Source organism: Hypanus sabinus, chromosome 19 (genome assembly GCF_030144855.1).
Source record: "Hypanus sabinus isolate sHypSab1 chromosome 19, sHypSab1.hap1, whole genome shotgun sequence".
Lineage (NCBI taxonomy): Eukaryota > Metazoa > Chordata > Chondrichthyes > Myliobatiformes > Dasyatidae > Hypanus > Hypanus sabinus.
Genome location: NC_082724.1, coordinates 3254029 through 3276241, shown reverse-complemented (window position 1 = coordinate 3276241; position 22213 = coordinate 3254029).

Genomic DNA, 22213 nt, shown 5'->3' with positions numbered 1-22213 from the left:
TGTGACTGGATGGGAGAGTGTGTGACTGTAGGGGAGAGTGTGTGACTGGAGGGGAGAGTGTGACTCTGGAGGGGAGAGTGTGTGACACTGGAGTGGAGTGTGTGTGTCTCTAGAGGGGAGGGTGTGTGACTCTGGAGTGGAGAGTGTGACTGGAGAGGAGTGTGTGTGACTCTGGAGGGGAGAGTGTGTGACTGGAGGGGAGAGTGTGTGACTCTGGAGGGGAGAGTGTGTGACTCTGGAGTGGAGAGTGTGTGACTGGATGGGAGAGTGTGTGACACTGGAGGGGAGAATGTGTGACTGGAGGGGAGAGTGTGTGACTGGAGGGGAGTGTGACTGGAGGGGAGAGTGTGTGACTGGAGGGGAGAGTGTGACTCTGGAGGGGAGAGTGTGTGACACTGGAGGGGAGAATGTGTGACTGGAGGGGAGAGTGTGTGACTGGAGGGGAGTGTGACTGGAGGGGAGAGTGTGTGACTGGAGGGGAGAGTGTGACTCTGGAGGGGAGAGTGTGTGACACTGGAGGGGAGTGTGTGTGACTCTGGAGGGGAGAGTGTGTGACTGGAGGGGAGAGTGTGTGACTCTGGAGGGGAGAGTGTGTGACTCTGGAGTGGAGAGTGTGTGACACTGGAGGGGAGAGTGTGTGACACTGGAGGGGAGAGTGTGAGACTGGAGGGGAGAGTGTGTGACTCTGGAGGGGAGAATGTGTGACTGGAGGGGAGAGTGTGTGAAGCTGGAGGGGAGAGTGTGTTACTGGTGGGGAGAGTGTGTGACTCTGGAGGGGAGAATGTGTGACTGGAGGGGAGAGTGTGTGACTGGAGGGGAGCGTGTGTGACTGGAGGGGAGAGTGTGTGACTCTGGAGGGGAGAATGTGTGACTGGAGGGGAGAGTGTGTGACTGGAGGGGAGTGTGACTGGAGGGGAGAGTGTGTGACTGGAGGGGAGAGTGTGTTACTCTGGAGGGGAGAATGTGTGACTGGAGGGGAGAGTGTGTGACTCTGGAGGGGAGAATGTGGGACTGGAGGGGAGAGTGTGTTACTGGATGGGAGAGTGTGTGACTGGAGGGGAGAGTGTGTGACTCTGGAGTGGAGAGTGTGTGACTGGATGGGAGAGTGTGTGACTCTGGAGGGGAGAGTGTGTTACTGGTGGGGAGTGTGTGTGACTCTGGAGGGGAGTGTGTGTGACTCTGGAGGGGAGAATGTGTGACTGGAGGGGAGAGTGTGTGACTGGAGGGGAGTGTGACTGGAGGGGAGAGTGTGTGACTGGAGGGGAGAGTGTGTGACTCTGGAGGGGAGAATGTGTGACTGGAGGGGAGTGTGACTGGAGTGGAGAGTGTGTGACTCTGGAGGGGAGAGTGTGACAGGAGGGGAGAGTGTGTGACTCTGGAGGGGAGAGTGTGTGAGTCTGGAGGGGAGAGTGTGTGACCGTAGGGGAGAGTGTGTGACTGGAGGGGAGAGTGTGTGACTCTGGAGGGGAGAGTGTGACAGGAGGGGAGTGTGACTGGATGGGAGAGTGTGACTCTGGAGGGGAGTGTATGTGACTCTGGAGTGGAGAGTGTGTGTCTCTGGAGGGGAGAGTGTGTGACCGTAGGGGAGAGTGTGTGACTGGAGGGGAGAGTGTGTGACCGTAGGGGAGAGTGTGTGACTCTGGAGGGGAGAGTGTGACTCTGGAGGGGAGAGTGTGTGACTCTGGAGGGGAGAGTGTGACAGGAGGGGAGAGTGTGACTGGATGGGAGAGTGTGTGACTCTGGAGGGGAGAGTGTGTGACTGGAGGGGAGAGTGGGACTGGAGGGGAGAGTGTGTGACTGGAGGGGAGAGTGTGTGACTCTGGAGGGGAGAGTGTGTGACTGGAGGGGAGAGTGTGTGACACTGGAGGGGAGAGTGTGTGACTGGAAGGCAGAGTGTGAGTCTGGAGGGGAGAGTGTGTGACTGGAGGGGAGAGTGTGACTCTGGAGGGGAGAGTGTGTGACACTGGAGGGGAGAGTGTGTGACACTGGAGGGGAGAGTGTGAGTCTGGAGGGGAGAGTGTGTGACTGGAGGGGAGAGTGTGACTCTGGAGGGGAGAGTGTGACTCTGGAGGGGAGAGAGTGTGACTGGAGGGGAGAGTGTGTGACTCTGGAGGGGAGAGTGTGTGACACTGGAGGGGAGAGTGTGTGACTGGAGGGGAGAGTGTGACTCTGGAGGGGAGAGTGTGTGACTGTAGGGGAGAGTGTCTGACTGGAGGGGAGAGTGTGTGACACTGGAGGGGAGAGTGTGACTCTGGAGGGGAGAGTGTGTGACTCTGGAGGGGAGAGTGTGACTCTGGAGGGGAGAGTGTGTGACTCTGGAGGGGAGAGTGTGACAGGAGGGGAGAGTGTGTGACTCTGGAGGGGATAGTGTGTGAGTCTGGAGGGGAGAGTGTGTGACCGTAGGGGAGAGTGTGTGACTGGAGGGGAGAGTGTGTGACTCTGGAGGGGAGAGAGTGTGACTGGAGGGGAGAGTGTGTGACTCTGGAGAGGAGAGTGTGTGACACTGGAGGGGAGAGTGTGTGACTGGAGGGGAGAGTGTGACTCTGGAGGGGAGAGTGTGTGACTGTAGGGGAGAGTGTCTGACTGGAGGGGAGAGTGTGTGACACTGGAGGGGAGAGTGTGACTCTGGAGGGGAGAGTGTGTGACTCTGGAGGGGAGAGTGTGACTCTGGAGGGGAGAGTGTGTGACTCTGGAGGGGAGAGTGTGACGGGGGGGAGTGTGACTGGAGGGGAGAGTGTGTGACACTGGAGGGGAGAGTGTGAGTCTGGAGGGGAGAGTGTGTGACTGGAGGGGAGAGTGTGACTCTGGAGGGGAGAGTGTGACTCTGGAGGGGAGAGAGTGTGACTGGAGGGGAGAGTGTGTGACTCTGGAGGGGAGAGTGTGTGACACTGGAGGGGAGAGTGTGTGACTGGAGGGGAGAGTGTGACTCTGGAGGGGAGAGTGTGTGACTGTAGGGGAGAGTGTCTGACTGGAGGGGAGAGTGTGTGACACTGGAGGGGAGAGTGTGACTCTGGAGGGGAGAGTGTGTGACTCTGGAGGGGAGAGTGTGTGACTCTGGAGTGGAGAGTGTGACTGGAGAGTAGTGTGTGTGACTCTGGAGGGGAGAGTGTGTGACTGTAGGGGAGTGTGTGTGACTCTGGAGGGGAGGGTGTGTGACTCTGGAGTGGAGAGTGTGACTGGAGAGGAGTGTGTGTGACTCTGGAGGGGAGAGTGTGTGACTGGAGGGGAGAGTGTGTGACTGTAGGGGAGAGTGTGTGACTGGAGGGGAGAGTGTGTGACACTGGAGGGGAGAGAGTGACTCTGGAGGGGAGAGTGTGTGACTCTGGAGGGGAGAGTGTGACGGGGGGGAGTGTGACTGGATGGGAGAGTGTGTGACTGGAGGGGAGAGTGTGTGACTCTGGAGGGGAGAATGTGTGACTGGAGAGGAGAGTGTGTGACTCTGGAGGGGAGAGTGTGTTACTGGTGGGGAGTGTGTGTGACACTGGAGGGGAGAGTGTGTGACACTGGAGGAGAGAGTGTGAGTCTGGAGGGGAGAGTGTGTGACTGGAGGGGAGAGTGTGACTCTGGAGGGGAGAGTGTGTGACTCTGGAGGGGAGAGTGTGTGACACTGGAGGGGAGAGTGTGTGACTGGAGGGGAGAGTGTGACTCTGGAGGGGAGAGTGTGTGACTGTAGGGGAGAGTGTGTGACTGGAGGGGAGAGTGTGTGACACTGGAGGGGAGAGTGTGACTCTGGAGGGGAGAGTGTGTGACTGGAGGGGAGAGTGTGTGACTCTGGAGGGGAGAGTGTGACTCTGGAGGGGAGAGTGTGTGACTCTGGAGGGGAGAGTGTGTGACACTGGAGGGGAGTGTGTGTGTCTCTAGAGGGGAGGGTGTGTGACTCTGGAGTGGAGAGTGTGACTGGAGAGGAGTGTGTGTGACTCTGGAGGGGAGAGTGTGTGACTGGAGGGGAGAGTGTGTGACTGGAGGGGAGAGTGTGTGACTCTGGAGGGGAGACTGTGTGGCTGGAGGGGAGAGTGTGTGACACTGGAGGGGAGAGTGTGTGACTGGAGGGGAGAGTGTGAGTCTGGAGGGGAGAGTGTGTGACTGGAGGGGAGACTGTGACTCTGGAGGGGAGAGTGTGTGACACTGGAGGGGAGAGTGTGTGACACTGGAGGGGAGAGTGTGAGTCTGGAGGGGAGAGTGTGTGACTGGAGGGGAGAGTGTGACTCTGGAGGGGAGAGTGTGTGACTCTGGAGGGGAGAGTGTGTGACACTGGAGGGGAGAGTGTGTGACTGGAGGGGAGAGTGTGACTCTGGAGGGGAGAGTGTGTGACTGTAGGGGAGAGTGTGTGACTGGAGGGGAGAGTGTGACTCTGGAGGGGAGAGTGTGACTCTGGAGGGGAGAGAGTGTGACTGGAGGGGAGAGTGTGTGACTCTGGAGGGGAGAGTGTGTGACACTGGAGGGGAGAGTGTGTGACTGGAGGGGAGAGTGTATGACTCTGGAGGGGAGAGTGTGTTACTGGAGGGGAGAGTGTGTCACTCTGGAGTGGAGAGTGTGTGACTCTGGAGGGGAGAGTGTGTGACTCTGGAGGGGAGAGTGTGTGACTCTGGAGGGGAGAGTGTGTGACTCTGGAGGGGAGAGTGTGTGACTGGAGGGGAGAGTGTGTGACACTGGAGGGGAGAGTGTGTGACTGGAGGGGAGAGTGTGTGACACTGGAGGGGAGTGTGTGACTGGAGGGGAGAGTGTGTGACTCTGGAGGGGAGAGTGTGTGACACTGGAGGGGAGAGTGTGTGTCTCTGGAGGGGAGAGTGTGTGACACTGGAGGGGAGAATGTGTGACTGGAGGGGAGAGTGTGTGACGCTGGAGGGGAGAGTGTGTGACAGGAGGGGAGTGTGACTGGATGGGAGAGTGTGACTCTGGAGGGGAGAGTGTGACTCTGGAGGGGAGAGTGTGTGACTCTGGAGGGGAGAGTGTGACAGGAGGGGAGTGTGTGTGACTCTGGAGTGGAGAGTGTGTCACTCTGGAGGCGAGAGTTTGTGACTCTGGAGGGGAGAGTGTGTGACTCTGGAGGGGAGAGTGTGACAGGAGGGGAGTGTGTGTGACTCTGGAGTGGAGAGTGTGTCACTCTGGAGGCGAGAGTTTGTGACTCTGGAGGGGAGAGTGTGTGACACTGGAGGGGAGAGTGTGTGACTCTGGAGGGGAGAGTGTGTGACACTGGAGGGGAGTGTGTGTGACTCTGGAGGGGAGAGTTTGTGACTCTGGAGGGGAGAGTGTGTGACTCTGGAGGGGAGAGTGTGACAGGAGGGGAGTGTGACTCTGGAGGGGAGAGTGTGTGACTGGAGGGGAGAGTGTGTGACGCTGGAGAGGAGTGTGTGTGACTCTGGAGGGGAGAGTGTGTGACTGGAGGGGAGTGTGACTGGAGGGGAGAGTGTGTGTGACTGGAGGGGAGTGTGACTGGAGGGGAGAGTGTGTGACAGGAGGGGAGTGTGACTATGGAGGGGAGAGTGTGTGACGCTGGAGAGGAGTGTGTGTGACTCTGGAGGGGAGAGTGTGTGACTGGAGGCGAGAGTTTGTGACTCTGGAGGGGAGAGTGTGTTACTGGTGGGGAGAGTGTGACTCTGGAGGGGAGAGTGTGTGACTCTGGAGGGGAGTGTGTGACAGGAGGGGAGTGTGACTGGATGGGAGAGTGTGTGACTCTGGAGGGGAGAGTGTGTGACTCTGGAGGGGAGAGTGTGTGACCGTAGGGGAGAGTGTGTGACTGGAGGGGAGAGTGTGTGACTCTGGAGGGGAGAGTGTGACTCTGGAGGGGAGAGTGTGTGACTCTGGAGGGGAGAGTGTGACAGGAGGGGAGTGTGACTGGATGGGAGAGTGTGTGACTCTGGAGGGGAGAGTGTGACAGGAGGGGAGTGTGACTGGATGGGAGAGTGTGACTCTGGAGGGGAGAGTGTGACTCTGGAGGGGAGTGTATGTGACTCTGGAGTGGAGAGTGTGTGACTCTGGAGTGGAGAGTGTGTGACGCTGGAGGGGAGAGAGTGTGACTGGAGGGGAGAGTGTGTGACTCTGGAGGGGAGAGTGTGACTCTGCAGGGGAGAGTGTGTGACTCTGGAGGGGAGAGTGTGTTACTGGTGGGGAGAGTGTGTGACTGGAGGGGAGAGTGTGTGACTCTGGAGGGGAGAGTTTGTGTCTCTGGAGGGGAGAGTGTGTGACTCTGGAGGGGAGAGTGTGTGACTGGAGGGGAGAGTGTGTGACTGGAGGGGAGAGTGTGTGACTGGAGGGGAGAGTGTGTGACTCTGGAGCGGAGAGTTTGTGACTCTGGAGGGGTGAGTGTGTGACGCTGGAGGGGAGAGTGTGTGACTGGAGGGGAGTGTGTGTGACGCTGGAGGGGAGAGTGTGTGACTGGTGGGGAGAGTGTGTGACACTGGAGGGGAGAGTGTGTGACACTGGAGGGGAGAGTGTGAGTCTGGAGGGGAGAGTGTGTGACTGGAGGGGAGAGTGTGACTCTGGAGGGGAGAGTGTGTGACTCTGGAGGGGAGAGTGTGTGACACTGGAGGGGAGAGTGTGTGACTGGAGGGGAGAGTGTGACTCTGGAGGGGAGAGTGTGTGACTGTAGGGGAGAGTGTGTGACTGGAGGGGAGTGTGTGTGACACTGGAGGGGAGAGTGTGACTCTGGAGGGGAGAGTGTGTGACTGGAGGGGAGAGTGTGTGACTCTGGAGGGGAGAGTGTGACTCTGGAGGGGAGAGTGTGTGACTCTGGAGGGGAGAGTGTGTGACACTGGAGGGGAGTGTGTGTGTCTCTAGAGGGGAGGGTGTGTGACTCTGGAGTGGAGAGTGTGACTGGAGAGGAGTGTGTGTGACTCTGGAGGGGAGAGTGTGTGACTGGAGGGGAGAGTGTGTGACTCTGGAGGGGAGAGTGTGTGACTCTGGAGTGGAGAGTGTGTGACTGGATGGGAGAGTGTGTGACTCTGGAGGGGAGAATGTGTGACTGGAGGGGAGAGTGTGTGACTCTGGAGGGGAGAGTGTGTTACTGGAGGGGAGTGTGTTTGACTCTGGAGGGGAGAGTGTATGACTCTGGAGGGGAGAGTGTGTGACTCTGGAGGGGAGAATGTGTGACGCTGGAGGGGAGAGTGTGTTACTGGTGGGGAGAGTGTGTGACTGGAGGGGAGAGTGTGTGACTCTGGAGGGGAGAGTGTGACTGGAGGGGAGTGTGTGACTCTGGAGGGGAGAGTGTGTGACTCTGGAGTGGAGAGTGTGTGACTGGATGGGAGAGTGTGTGACTGGAGGGGAGAGTGTGTGACTGGAGGGGAGTGTGACTGGAGGGGAGAGTGTGTGACTGGATGGGAGAGTATGTGACTCTGGAGGGGAGAATGTGTGACTGGAGGGGAGAGTGTGTGACTCTGGAGGGGAGAGTGTGTTACTGGAGGGGAGTGTGTTTGACTCTGGAGGGGAGAGTGTATGACTCTGGAGGGGAGAGTGTGTGACTCTGGAGGGGAGAGTGTGTGACTGGAGGGGAGAGTGTGTGACTGGAGGGGAGAGTGTGTGACACTGGAGGGGAGAGTGTGTGACTGGAGGGGAGAGTGTGACAGGAGTGGAGAGTGTGTGATTGGATGGGAGTGTGACTGGAGGGGAGAGTGTGTGACTGGAGGGGAGAGTGTGTGACTCTGGAGGGGAGAGTGTGACAGGAGGGGAGAGTGTGTGACTCTGGAGGGGAGAGTGTGTGAGTCTGGAGGGGAGAGTGTGTGACCATAGGGGAGAGTGTGTGACTGGAGGGGAGAGTGTGTGACTCTGGAGGGGAGAGTGTGACTCTGGAGGGGAGAGTGTGTGACTCTGGAGGGGAGAGTGTGACAGGAGGGGAGTGTGACTGGATGGGAGAGTGTGACTCTGGAGGGGAGAGTGTGTGACCGTAGGGGAGAGTGTGTGACTGGAGGGGAGAGTGTGTGACTCTGGAGGGGAGAGTGTGACTCTGGAGGGGAGAGTGTGTGACTGGAGGGGAGAGTGTGTGACCGTAGGGGAGAGTGTGTGACTCTGGAGGGGAGAGTGTGACTCTGGAGGGGAGAGTGTGTGACTGTAGGGGAGAGTGTGTGACTCTGGAGTGGAGAGTGTGTGTCTCTGGAGGGGAGTGTGTGACTGGAGGGGAGAGTGTGTGACAGGAGGGGAGAGTGTGTGACTCTGGAGGGGAGTGTGTGTGACTCTGGAGGGGAGAGTGTGTGACTGTAGGGGAGAGTGTGTGACTCTGGAGGGGAGTGTGTGTGACTCTGGAGGGGAGAGTGTGTGACTGGAGGGGAGAGTGTGTGACTGGAGGGGAGAGTGTGTGACACTGGAGGGGAGAGTGTGTGACTGGAGGGGAGAGTGTGACAGGAGGGGAGAGTGTGTGATTGGATGGGAGTGTGACTGGAGGGGAGAGTGTGTGACTGGAGGGGAGAGTGTGTGACTCTGGAGGGGAGAGTGTGACAGGAGGGGAGAGTGTGTGACTCTGGAGGGGAGAGTGTGTGAGTCTGGAGGGGAGAGTGTGTGACCATAGGGGAGAGTGTGTGACTGGAGGGGAGAGTGTGTGACTCTGGAGGGGAGAGTGTGACTCTGGAGGGGAGAGTGTGTGACTCTGGAGGGGAGAGTGTGACAGGAGGGGAGTGTGACTGGATGGGAGAGTGTGACTCTGGAGGGGAGAGTGTGTGACCGTAGGGGAGAGTGTGTGACTGGAGGGGAGAGTGTGTGACTCTGGAGGGGAGAGTGTGACTCTGGAGGGGAGAGTGTGTGACTGGAGGGGAGAGTGTGTGACCGTAGGGGAGAGTGTGTGACTCTGGAGGGGAGAGTGTGACTCTGGAGGGGAGAGTGTGTGACTGTAGGGGAGAGTGTGTGACTCTGGAGTGGAGAGTGTGTGTCTCTGGAGGGGAGTGTGTGACTGGAGGGGAGAGTGTGTGACAGGAGGGGAGAGTGTGTGACTCTGGAGGGGAGTGTGTGTGACTCTGGAGGGGAGAGTGTGTGACTGTAGGGGAGAGTGTGTGACTCTGGAGGGGAGTGTGTGTGACTCTGGAGGGGAGAGTGTGTGACTGTAGGGGAGAGTGTGTGACACTGGAGGGGAGTGTGTGTGACTCTGGAGTGGAGAGTGTGTGTCTCTGGAGGGGAGAGTGTAACTGGAGGGGAGTGTGTGACTCTGGAGTGGAGAGTGTGTGACTCTGGAGGGGAGAGTGTAACTGGATGGGAGAGTGTGTGACTCTGGAGGCGAGAGTTTGTGACTCTGGAGGGGAGAGTGTGTGACTGGAGAGGAGAGTGTGTGACTCTGGAGGGGAGAGTGTGTGACTGGAGGGGAGAGTGTGTGACTGGAGGGGAGAGTGTGTGACTCTGGAGGGGAGAGTGTGTGACTCTGGAGGGGAGAGTGTGTGACTCTGGAGGGGAGAGTGTGTGACTGGAGGGGAGAGTGTGTGACACTGGAGGGGAGAGTGTGTGACTGGAGGGGAGAGTGTGAGTCTGGAGGGGAGAGTGTGTGACTGGAGGGGAGAGTGTGTGACTCTGGAGGGGAGAGTGTGTGACACTGGAGGGGAGAGTGTGTGTCTCTGGAGGGGAGAGTGTGTGACACTGGAGGGGAGAATGTGTGACTGGAGGGGAGAGTGTGTGACGCTGGAGGGGAGAGTGTGTGACAGGAGGGGAGTGTGACTGGATGGGAGAGTGTGACTCTGGAGGGGAGAGTGTGACTCTGGAGGGGAGAGTGTGTGACTCTGGAGGGGAGAGTGTGACAGGAGGGGAGTGTGTGTGACTCTGGAGTGGAGAGTGTGTCACTCTGGAGGCGAGAGTTTGTGACTCTGGAGGGGAGAGTGTGTGACTCTGGAGGGGAGAGTGTGACAGGAGGGGAGTGTGTGTGACTCTGGAGTGGAGAGTGTGTCACTCTGGAGGCGAGAGTTTGTGACTCTGGAGGGGAGAGTGTGTGACACTGGAGGGGAGAGTGTGTGACTCTGGAGGGGAGAGTGTGTGACACTGGAGGGGAGAGTGTGTGACTCTGGAGGGGAGAGTTTGTGACTCTGGAGGGGAGAGTGTGTGACTCTGGAGGGGAGAGTGTGACAGGAGGGGAGTGTGACTCTGGAGGGGAGAGTGTGTGACTGGAGGGGAGAGTGTGTGACGCTGGAGAGGAGTGTGTGTGACTCTGGAGGGGAGAGTGTGTGACTGGAGGGGAGTGTGACTGGAGGGGAGAGTGTGTGACTGGAGGGGAGTGTGACTGGAGGGGAGAGTGTGTGACAGGAGGGGAGTGTGACTCTGGAGGGGAGAGTGTGTGACGCTGGAGAGGAGTGTGTGTGACTCTGGAGGGGAGAGTGTGTGACTGGAGGCGAGAGTTTGTGACTCTGGAGGGGAGAGTGTGTTACTGGTGGGGAGAGTGTGACTCTGGAGGGGAGAGTGTGTGACTCTGGAGGGGAGTGTGTGACAGGAGGGGAGTGTGACTGGATGGGAGAGTGTGTGACTCTGGAGGGGAGAGTGTGTGACTCTGGAGGGGAGAGTGTGTGACCGTAGGGGAGAGTGTGTGACTGGAGGGGAGAGTGTGTGACTCTGGAGGGGAGAGTGTGACTCTGGAGGGGAGAGTGTGTGACTCTGGAGGGGAGAGTGTGACAGGAGGGGAGTGTGACTGGATGGGAGAGTGTGTGACTCTGGATGGGAGAGTGTGACTCTGGAGGGGAGAGTGTGACTCTGGAGGGGAGTGTATGTGACTCTGGAGTGGAGAGTGTGTGACTCTGGAGTGGAGAGTGTGTGACGCTGGAGGGGAGAGAGTGTGACTGGAGGGGAGAGTGTGTGACTCTGGAGGGGAGAGTGTGACTCTGTAGGGGAGAGTGTGTGACTCTGGAGGGGAGAGTGTGTTACTGGTGGGGAGAGTGTGTGACTGGAGGGGAGAGTGTGTGACTCTGGAGGGGAGAGTGTGTGTCTCTGGAGGGGAGAGTGTGTGACTCTGGAGGCGAGAGTTTGTGACTCTGGAGGGGAGAATGTGACAGGAGGGGAGTGTGACTGGAGGGGAGAGTGTGTGACTCTGGAGCGGAGAGTTTGTGACTCTGGAGGGGTGAGTGTGTGACGCTGGAGGGGAGAGTGTGTGACTGGAGGGGAGTGTGTGTGACGCTGGAGGGGAGAGTGTGTGACTGGTGGGGAGAGTGTGTGACTGGATGGGAGAGTGTGTGACTCTGGAGGGGAGAATGTGGGACTGGAGGGGAGAGTGTGTGACTGGTGGGGAGAGTGTGTGACTGGAGGGGAGAGTGTGTGACACTGGAGGGGAGAGTGTGTGACTGGAGGGGAGAGTGTGACAGGAGTGGAGAGTGTGTGATTGGATGGGAGTGTGACTGGAGGGGAGAGTGTGTGACTGGAGGGGAGAGTGTGTGACTCTGGAGGGGAGAGTGTGACAGGAGGGGAGAGTGTGTGACTCTGGAGGGGAGAGTGTGTGAGTCTGGAGGGGAGAGTGTGTGACCATAGGGGAGAGTGTGTGACTGGAGGGGAGAGTGTGTGACTCTGGAGGGGAGAGTGTGACTCTGGAGGGGAGAGTGTGTGACTCTGGAGGGGAGAGTGTGACAGGAGGGGAGTGTGACTGGATGGGAGAGTGTGACTCTGGAGGGGAGAGTGTGTGACCGTAGGGGAGAGTGTGTGACTGGAGGGGAGAGTGTGTGACTCTGGAGGGGAGAGTGTGACTCTGGAGGGGAGAGTGTGTGACTGGAGGGGAGAGTGTGTGACCGTAGGGGAGAGTGTGTGACTCTGGAGGGGAGAGTGTGACTCTGGAGGGGAGAGTGTGTGACTGTAGGGGAGAGTGTGTGACTCTGGAGTGGAGAGTGTGTGTCTCTGGAGGGGAGTGTGTGACTGGAGGGGAGAGTGTGTGACAGGAGGGGAGAGTGTGTGACTCTGGAGGGGAGTGTGTGTGACTCTGGAGGGGAGAGTGTGTGACTGTAGGGGAGAGTGTGTGACTCTGGAGGGGAGTGTGTGTGACTCTGGAGGGGAGAGTGTGTGACTGGAGGGGAGAGTGTGTGACTGGAGGGGAGAGTGTGTGACACTGGAGGGGAGAGTGTGTGACTGGAGGGGAGAGTGTGACAGGAGGGGAGAGTGTGTGATTGGATGGGAGTGTGACTGGAGGGGAGAGTGTGTGACTGGAGGGGAGAGTGTGTGACTCTGGAGGGGAGAGTGTGACAGGAGGGGAGAGTGTGTGACTCTGGAGGGGAGAGTGTGTGAGTCTGGAGGGGAGAGTGTGTGACCATAGGGGAGAGTGTGTGACTGGAGGGGAGAGTGTGTGACTCTGGAGGGGAGAGTGTGACTCTGGAGGGGAGAGTGTGTGACTCTGGAGGGGAGAGTGTGACAGGAGGGGAGTGTGACTGGATGGGAGAGTGTGACTCTGGAGGGGAGAGTGTGTGACCGTAGGGGAGAGTGTGTGACTGGAGGGGAGAGTGTGTGACTCTGGAGGGGAGAGTGTGACTCTGGAGGGGAGAGTGTGTGACTGGAGGGGAGAGTGTGTGACCGTAGGGGAGAGTGTGTGACTCTGGAGGGGAGAGTGTGACTCTGGAGGGGAGAGTGTGTGACTGTAGGGGAGAGTGTGTGACTCTGGAGTGGAGAGTGTGTGTCTCTGGAGGGGAGTGTGTGACTGGAGGGGAGAGTGTGTGACAGGAGGGGAGAGTGTGTGACTCTGGAGGGGAGTGTGTGTGACTCTGGAGGGGAGAGTGTGTGACTGTAGGGGAGAGTGTGTGACTCTGGAGGGGAGTGTGTGTGACTCTGGAGGGGAGAGTGTGTGACTGTAGGGGAGAGTGTGTGACACTGGAGGGGAGTGTGTGTGACTCTGGAGTGGAGAGTGTGTGTCTCTGGAGGGGAGAGTGTAACTGGAGGGGAGTGTGTGACTCTGGAGTGGAGAGTGTGTGACTCTGGAGGGGAGAGTGTAACTGGATGGGAGAGTGTGTGACTCTGGAGGCGAGAGTTTGTGACTCTGGAGGGGAGAGTGTGTGACTGGAGAGGAGAGTGTGTGACTCTGGAGGGGAGAGTGTGTGACTGGAGGGGAGAGTGTGTGACTGGAGGGGAGAGTGTGTGACTCTGGAGGGGAGAGTGTGTGACTCTGGAGGGGAGAGTGTGTGACTCTGGAGGGGAGAGTGTGTGACTGGAGGGGAGAGTGTGTGACACTGGAGGGGAGAGTGTGTGACTGGAGGGGAGAGTGTGAGTCTGGAGGGGAGAGTGTGTGACTGGAGGGGAGAGTGTGTGACTCTGGAGGGGAGAGTGTGTGACACTGGAGGGGAGAGTGTGTGTCTCTGGAGGGGAGAGTGTGTGACACTGGAGGGGAGAATGTGTGACTGGAGGGGAGAGTGTGTGACGCTGGAGGGGAGAGTGTGTGACAGGAGGGGAGTGTGACTGGATGGGAGAGTGTGACTCTGGAGGGGAGAGTGTGACTCTGGAGGGGAGAGTGTGTGACTCTGGAGGGGAGAGTGTGACAGGAGGGGAGTGTGTGTGACTCTGGAGTGGAGAGTGTGTCACTCTGGAGGCGAGAGTTTGTGACTCTGGAGGGGAGAGTGTGTGACTCTGGAGGGGAGAGTGTGACAGGAGGGGAGTGTGTGTGACTCTGGAGTGGAGAGTGTGTCACTCTGGAGGCGAGAGTTTGTGACTCTGGAGGGGAGAGTGTGTGACACTGGAGGGGAGAGTGTGTGACTCTGGAGGGGAGAGTGTGTGACACTGGAGGGGAGAGTGTGTGACTCTGGAGGGGAGAGTTTGTGACTCTGGAGGGGAGAGTGTGTGACTCTGGAGGGGAGAGTGTGACAGGAGGGGAGTGTGACTCTGGAGGGGAGAGTGTGTGACTGGAGGGGAGAGTGTGTGACGCTGGAGAGGAGTGTGTGTGACTCTGGAGGGGAGAGTGTGTGACTGGAGGGGAGTGTGACTGGAGGGGAGAGTGTGTGACTGGAGGGGAGTGTGACTGGAGGGGAGAGTGTGTGACAGGAGGGGAGTGTGACTCTGGAGGGGAGAGTGTGTGACGCTGGAGAGGAGTGTGTGTGACTCTGGAGGGGAGAGTGTGTGACTGGAGGCGAGAGTTTGTGACTCTGGAGGGGCGAGTGTGTTACTGGTGGGGAGAGTGTGACTCTGGAGGGGAGAGTGTGTGACTCTGGAGGGGAGTGTGTGACAGGAGGGGAGTGTGACTGGATGGGAGAGTGTGTGACTCTGGAGGGGAGAGTGTGTGACTCTGGAGGGGAGAGTGTGTGACCGTAGGGGAGAGTGTGTGACTGGAGGGGAGAGTGTGTGACTCTGGAGGGGAGAGTGTGACTCTGGAGGGGAGAGTGTGTGACTCTGGAGGGGAGAGTGTGACAGGAGGGGAGTGTGACTGGATGGGAGAGTGTGTGACTCTGGATGGGAGAGTGTGACTCTGGAGGGGAGAGTGTGACTCTGGAGGGGAGTGTATGTGACTCTGGAGTGGAGAGTGTGTGACTCTGGAGTGGAGAGTGTGTGACGCTGGAGGGGAGAGAGTGTGACTGGAGGGGAGAGTGTGTGACTCTGGAGGGGAGAGTGTGACTCTGTAGGGGAGAGTGTGTGACTCTGGAGGGGAGAGTGTGTTACTGGTGGGGAGAGTGTGTGACTGGAGGGGAGAGTGTGTGACTCTGGAGGGGAGAGTGTGTGTCTCTGGAGGGGAGAGTGTGTGACTCTGGAGGCGAGAGTTTGTGACTCTGGAGGGGAGAATGTGACAGGAGGGGAGTGTGACTGGAGGGGAGAGTGTGTGACTCTGGAGCGGAGAGTTTGTGACTCTGGAGGGGTGAGTGTGTGACGCTGGAGGGGAGAGTGTGTGACTGGAGGGGAGTGTGTGTGACGCTGGAGGGGAGAGTGTGTGACTGGTGGGGAGAGTGTGTGACTGGATGGGAGAGTGTGTGACTCTGGAGGGGAGAATGTGGGACTGGAGGGGAGAGTGTGTGACTGGTGGGGAGAGTGTGTGACTGGAGGGGAGAGTGTGTGACTCTGGAGGGGAGAGTGTGACTCTGGAGGGGAGAATGTGTGACTGGATGGGAGAGTGTGTGACTGGAGGGGAGAGTGTGTGACTGGAGGGGAGAGTGTGTGACTCTGGAGGGGAGAATGTGTTACTGGTGGGGAGAGTGTGTGACTGGAGGGGAGTGTGTGTGACGCTGGAGGGGAGAGTGTGTGACTGGTGGGGAGAGTGTGTGACTGGATGGGAGAGTGTGTGACTCTGGAGGGGAGAGTGTGTGTTACTGGTGGGGAGAGTGTGTGACTGGAGGGGAGAGTGTGTGACTCTGGAGGGGAGAATGTGTGACTGGATGGGAGAGTGTGTGACTGGAGGGGAGAGTGTGTGACTGGAGGGGAGAGTGTGTGACTGGAGGGGAGAGTGTGTGACTCTGGAGGGGAGAATGTGTTACTGGTGGGGAGAGTGTGTGACTGGAGGGGAGAGTGTGTGACTCTGGAGGGGAGAGTGTGTGACTGGAGGGGAGAGTGTGTGACTCTGGAGGGGAGAATGTGTGACTGGAGGGGAGAGTGTGTGACTCTGGAGGGGAGAATGTGTGACTGGAGGGGAGAGTTTGTGACTCTGGAGGGGTGAGTGTGTGACGCTGGAGGGGAGAGTGTGTGACTGGAGGGGAGAGTGTGTGACTCTGGAGGGGAGAATGTGTGACTGGAGGGGAGAGTGTGTGACTCTGGAGGGGAGTGTGTGTGACTGGAGGGGAGTGTGTGTGACTCTGGAGGGGAGTGTGTGTGACTCTGGAGGGGAGAATGTGTGACTGGAGGGGAGTGTGTGTGACTGGAGGGGAGAGTGTGTGACTCTGGAGGGGAGTGTGTGTGACTCTGGAGGGGAGAATGTGTGACTGGAGGGGAGAGTGTGTGACTGGAGGGGAGTGTGTGAGTCTGGAGGGGAGAATGTGTGACTGGAGGGGAGAGTGTGACTCTGGAGGGGAGAGTGTGTTACTGGAGGGGAGAGTGTGTGACTGGAGGGGAGAGTGTGTGACTGGATGGGAGAGTGTGTGACGCTGGAGGGGAGAGTGTGTGACTGGAGGGGAGAGTGTGTGACTGGATGGGAGAGTGTGTGACTCTGGAGGGGAGAGTGTGTGACTGGAGGGGAGAGTGTGTGACTGGATGGGAGAGTGTGTGACTGGAGGGGAGAGTGTGTGACTGGATGGGAGAGTGTGTGACTCTGGAGGGGAGAGTGTGTGACTGGAGGGGAGAGTGTGTGACTGGAGGGGAGAGTGTGTGACTGGATGGGAGAGTGTGTGACTCTGGAGGGGAGAGTGTGTTACTGGTGGGGAGAGTGTGTTACTGGTGGGGAGAGTGTGTGACTGGATGGGAGAGTGTGTGACTCTGGAGGGGAGAGTGTGTGACTGGAGGGGAGAGTGTGTTACTGGTGGGGAGAGTGTGTGACTGGATGGGAGAGTGTGTGACTCTGGAGGGGAGAGTGTGTTACTGGTGGGGAGTGTGTGTGACTCTGGAGGGGAGTGTGTGTGACTCTGGAGGGGAGAATGTGTGACTGGAGGGGAGTGTGTGTGACTGGAGGGGAGAGTGTGTGACTCTGGAGGGGAGAATGTGTGACTGGAGGGGAGAGTGTGTGTCACTGGAGGGGAGAGTGTGTGACTCTGGAGAGGAGAATGTGGGACTGGAGGGGAGAGTGTGTGTCACTGGAGGGGAGAGTGTGTGACTCTGGAGAGGAGAATGTGGGACTGGAGGGGAGAGTGTGTGTCACTGGAGGGGAGAGTGTGTGACTCTGGAGGGGAGAATGTGGGACTGGAGGGGAGAGTGTGTGACTGGAGGGGAGAGTGTGTGACTCTGGAGGGGAGAATGTGGGACTGGAGGGGAGAGTGTGTGACTGGAGGGGAGAGTGACTGGAGGGGAGAGTGACTCGAGGGGAGAGTGAGTGACTGGAGGGGAGTGTGACTGGAGGGGAGAGTGTGTGACTCTGGAGGGGAGAATGTGGGACTGGAGGGGAGAGTGTGTGACTCTGGAGGGGAGAGTTTGACTGGAGGGGAGAGTGTGTGACTGGAGGGGAGTGTGACTGGAGGGGAGAGTGTGTGATTGGAGGGGAGTGTGTGTGACTCTGGAGGTGAGAGTGTGTGACTGGAGGGGAGTGTGACTGGAGGGGAGAGTGTGTGACTGGAGGGGAGTGTGACTGTAGGGGAGAGTGTGTGACTCTGGAGGGGAGAGTGTGTGACTGGAGGGGAGAGTGTGTGACTCTGGAGGGGAGAGTGTGTGACTCTGGAGGGGAGAGTGTGTGACTGGAGGGGAGAGTGTGTGACTCTGGAGGGGAGAGTGTGTGACTGTAGGGGAGTGTGACTGGAGGGGAGAGTGTGTGACTGGAGGGGAGTGTGACTGGAGGGGAGAGTGTGTGACTGGAGGGGAGAGTGACTGGAGTGGAGAGTGTGTGACTGGAGGGGAGAATGACTGGAGGCTAGAGTGTGTGACTGGAGGGGAGTGTGACTGGAGGGGAGAGTGTGTGACTGGTGGGGAGTGTGTGTGACTGGAGGGGAGTGTGACTGGAGGGGAGAGTGTGTGACTGGTGTGGAGAGTGTGTGACTGGAGGGGAGTGTGACTGGAGGGGAGTGTGACTGGAGGGGAGAGTGTGTGACTGGAGGGGAGTGTGACTGGAGGGGAGAGTGTGTGACTGGAGGGGAGAGTGACTGGAGTGGAGAGTTTGTGACTGGAGGGGAGAGTGACTGGAGGGTAGAGTGTGTGACTGGAGGGGAGTGTGACTGGAGGGGAGAGTGTGTGACTGGTGGGGAGTGTGTGTGACTGGAGGGGAGTGTGACTGGAGGGGAGAGTGTGGACTGGAGGGGAGAGTGTGTGACTGGTGGGGAGAGTGTGTGACTGGAGGGGAGAGTGACTGGAGGGGAGAGTGTGGACTGGAGGGGAGAGTGACTGGAGGGGAGTGTGACTGGAGGGGAGAGTGTGTGACTGGAGGGGAGTGTGACTGGAGGGGAGAGTGTGTGACTGGAGGGGAGTGTGACTGGAGGGGAGAGTATGTGACTGGTGGGGAGTGTGTGTGACTGGAGGTGAGAGTGTGTGACTCTGGAGGGGAGAGTGTGTGACAGGAGGGGAGTGTGACTCTGGAGGGGAGAGTGTGTGACGCTGGAGAGGAGTGTGTGTGACTCTGGAGGGGAGAGTGTGTGACTGGAGGCGAGAGTTTGTGACTCTGGAGGGGAGAGTGTGTTACTGGTGGGGAGAGTGTGACTCTGGAGGGGAGAGTGTGTGACTCTGGAGGGGAGTGTGTGACAGGAGGGGAGTGTGACTGGATGGGAGAGTGTGTGACTCTGGAGGGGAGAGTGTGTGACTCTGGAGGGGAGAGTGTGTGACCGTAGGGGAGAGTGTGTGACTCTGGAGGGGAGAGTGTGACTCTGGAGGGGAGAGTGTGTGACTCTGGAGGGGAGAGTGTGACAGGAGGGGAGTGTGACTGGATGGGAGAGTGTGTGACTCTGGATGGGAGAGTGTGACTCTGGAGGGGAGAGTGTGACTCTGGAGGGGAGTGTATGTGACTCTGGAGTGGAGAGTGTGTGACTCTGGAGTGGAGAGTGTGTGACGCTGGAGGGGAGAGAGTGTGACTGGAGGGGAGAGTGTGTGACTCTGGAGGGGAGAGTGTGACTCTGTAGGGGAGAGTGTGTGACTCTGGAGGGGAGAGTGTGTTACTGGTGGGGAGAGTGTGTGACTGGAGGGGAGAGTGTGTGACTCTGGAGGGGAGAGTGTGTGTCTCTGGAGGGGAGAGTGTGTGACTCTGGAGGCGAGAGTTTGTGACTCTGGAGGGGAGAATGTGACAGGAGGGGAGTGTGACTGGAGGGGAGAGTGTGTGACTCTGGAGCGGAGAGTTTGTGACTCTGGAGGGGTGAGTGTGTGACGCTGGAGGGGAGAGTGTGTGACTGGAGGGGAGTGTGTGTGACGCTGGAGGGGAGAGTGTGTGACTGGTGGGGAGAGTGTGTGACTGGATGGGAGAGTGTGTGACTCTGGAGGGGAGAATGTGGGACTGGAGGGGAGAGTGTGTGACTGGTGGGGAGAGTGTGTGACTGGAGGGGAGAGTGTGTGACTCTGGAGGGGAGAGTGTGACTCTGGAGGGGAGAATGTGTGACTGGATGGGAGAGTGTGTGACTGGAGGGGAGAGTGTGTGACTGGAGGGGAGAGTGTGTGACTCTGGAGGGGAGAATGTGTTACTGGTGGGGAGAGTGTGTGACTGGAGGGGAGTGTGTGTGACGCTGGAGGGGAGAGTGTGTGACTGGTGGGGAGAGTGTGTGACTGGATGGGAGAGTGTGTGACTCTGGAGGGGAGAGTGTGTGTTACTGGTGGGGAGAGTGTGTGACTGGAGGGGAGAGTGTGTGACTCTGGAGGGGAGAATGTGTGACTGGATGGGAGAGTGTGTGACTGGAGGGGAGAGTGTGTGACTGGAGGGGAGAGTGTGTGACTGGAGGGGAGAGTGTGTGACTCTGGAGGGGAGAATGTGTTACTGGTGGGGAGAGTGTGTGACTGGAGGGGAGAGTGTGTGACTCTGGAGGGGAGAGTGTGTGACTGGAGGGGAGAGTGTGTGACTCTGGAGGGGAGAATGTGTGACTGGAGGGGAGAGTGTGTGACTCTGGAGGGGAGAATGTGTGACTGGAGGGGAGAGTTTGTGACTCTGGAGGGGTGAGTGTGTGACGCTGGAGGGGAGAGTGTGTGACTGGAGGGGAGAGTGTGTGACTCTGGAGGGGAGAATGTGTGACTGGAGGGGAGAGTGTGTGACTCTGGAGGGGAGTGTGTGTGACTGGAGGGGAGTGTGTGTGACTCTGGAGGGGAGTGTGTGTGACTCTGGAGGGGAGAATGTGTGACTGGAGGGGAGTGTGTGTGACTGGAGGGGAGAGTGTGTGACTCTGGAGGGGAGTGTGTGTGACTCTGGAGGGGAGAATGTGTGACTGGAGGGGAGAGTGTGTGACTGGAGGGGAGTGTGTGAGTCTGGAGGGGAGAATGTGTGACTGGAGGGGAGAGTGTGACTCTGGAGGGGAGAGTGTGTTACTGGAGGGGAGAGTGTGTGACTGGAGGGGAGAGTGTGTGACTGGATGGGAGAGTGTGTGACGCTGGAGGGGAGAGTGTGTGACTGGAGGGGAGAGTGTGTGACTGGATGGGAGAGTGTGTGACTCTGGAGGGGAGAGTGTGTGACTGGAGGGGAGAGTGTGTGACTGGATGGGAGAGTGTGTGACTGGAGGGGAGAGTGTGTGACTGGATGGGAGAGTGTGTGACTCTGGAGGGGAGAGTGTGTGACTGGAGGGGAGAGTGTGTGACTGGAGGGGAGAGTGTGTGACTGGATGGGAGAGTGTGTGACTCTGGAGGGGAGAGTGTGTTACTGGTGGGGAGAGTGTGTTACTGGTGGGGAGAGTGTGTGACTGGATGGGAGAGTGTGTGACTCTGGAGGGGAGAGTGTGTGACTGGAGGGGAGAGTGTGTTACTGGTGGGGAGAGTGTGTGACTGGATGGGAGAGTGTGTGACTCTGGAGGGGAGAGTGTGTTACTGGTGGGGAGTGTGTGTGACTCTGGAGGGGAGTGTGTGTGACTCTGGAGGGGAGAATGTGTGACTGGAGGGGAGTGTGTGTGACTGGAGGGGAGAGTGTGTGACTCTGGAGGGGAGAATGTGTGACTGGAGGGGAGAGTGTGTGTCACTGGAGGGGAGAGTGTGTGACTCTGGAGAGGAGAATGTGGGACTGGAGGGGAGAGTGTGTGTCACTGGAGGGGAGAGTGTGTGACTCTGGAGAGGAGAATGTGGGACTGGAGGGGAGAGTGTGTGTCACTGGAGGGGAGAGTGTGTGACTCTGGAGGGGAGAATGTGGGACTGGAGGGGAGAGTGTGTGACTGGAGGGGAGAGTGTGTGACTCTGGAGGGGAGAATGTGGGACTGGAGGGGAGAGTGTGTGACTGGAGGGGAGAGTGACTGGAGGGGAGAGTGACTCGAGGGGAGAGTGAGTGACTGGAGGGGAGTGTGACTGGAGGGGAGAGTGTGTGACTCTGGAGGGGAGAATGTGGGACTGGAGGGGAGAGTGTGTGACTCTGGAGGGGAGAGTTTGACTGGAGGGGAGAGTGTGTGACTGGAGGGGAGTGTGACTGGAGGGGAGAGTGTGTGATTGGAGGGGAGTGTGTGTGACTCTGGAGGTGAGAGTGTGTGACTGGAGGGGAGTGTGACTGGAGGGGAGAGTGTGTGACTGGAGGGGAGTGTGACTGTAGGGGAGAGTGTGTGACTCTGGAGGGGAGAGTGTGTGACTGGAGGGGAGAGTGTGTGACTCTGGAGGGGAGAGTGTGTGACTCTGGAGGGGAGAGTGTGTGACTGGAGGGGAGAGTGTGTGACTCTGGAGGGGAGAGTGTGTGACTGTAGGGGAGTGTGACTGGAGGGGAGAGTGTGTGACTGGAGGGGAGTGTGACTGGAGGGGAGAGTGTGTGACTGGAGGGGAGAGTGACTGGAGTGGAGAGTGTGTGACTGGAGGGGAGAATGACTGGAGGCTAGAGTGTGTGACTGGAGGGGAGTGTGACTGGAGGGGAGAGTGTGTGACTGGTGGGGAGTGTGTGTGACTGGAGGGGAGTGTGACTGGAGGGGAGAGTGTGTGACTGGTGTGGAGAGTGTGTGACTGGAGGGGAGTGTGACTGGAGGGGAGTGTGACTGGAGGGGAGAGTGTGTGACTGGAGGGGAGTGTGACTGGAGGGGAGAGTGTGTGACTGGAGGGGAGAGTGACTGGAGTGGAGAGTTTGTGACTGGAGGGGAGAGTGACTGGAGGGTAGAGTGTGTGACTGGAGGGGAGTGTGACTGGAGGGGAGAGTGTGTGACTGGTGGGGAGTGTGTGTGACTGGAGGGGAGTGTGACTGGAGGGGAGAGTGTGGACTGGAGGGGAGAGTGTGTGACTGGTGGGGAGAGTGTGTGACTGGAGGGGAGAGTGACTGGAGGGGAGAGTGTGGACTGGAGGGGAGAGTGACTGGAGGGGAGTGTGACTGGAGGGGAGAGTGTGTGACTGGAGGGGAGTGTGACTGGAGGGGAGAGTGTGTGACTGGAGGGGAGTGTGACTGGAGGGGAGAGTATGTGACTGGTGGGGAGTGTGTGTGACTGGAGGTGAGAGTGTGTGACTCTGGAGGGGAGAGTGTGTGACTGGTGGGGAGTGTGTGTGACTGGATGGGAGAGTGTGTGACTCTGGAGGGGAGAGTGTGTGACTGGAGGGGAGTGTGTGTGACTGGAGGGGAGAGTGTGTGACTGGAGGGGAGAGTGTGTGACTGGAGGGGAGTGTGACTGGAGGGGAGTGTGACTGGAGGGGAGAGTGTGTGACTGGAGGGGAGAGTGTGTGACTGGAG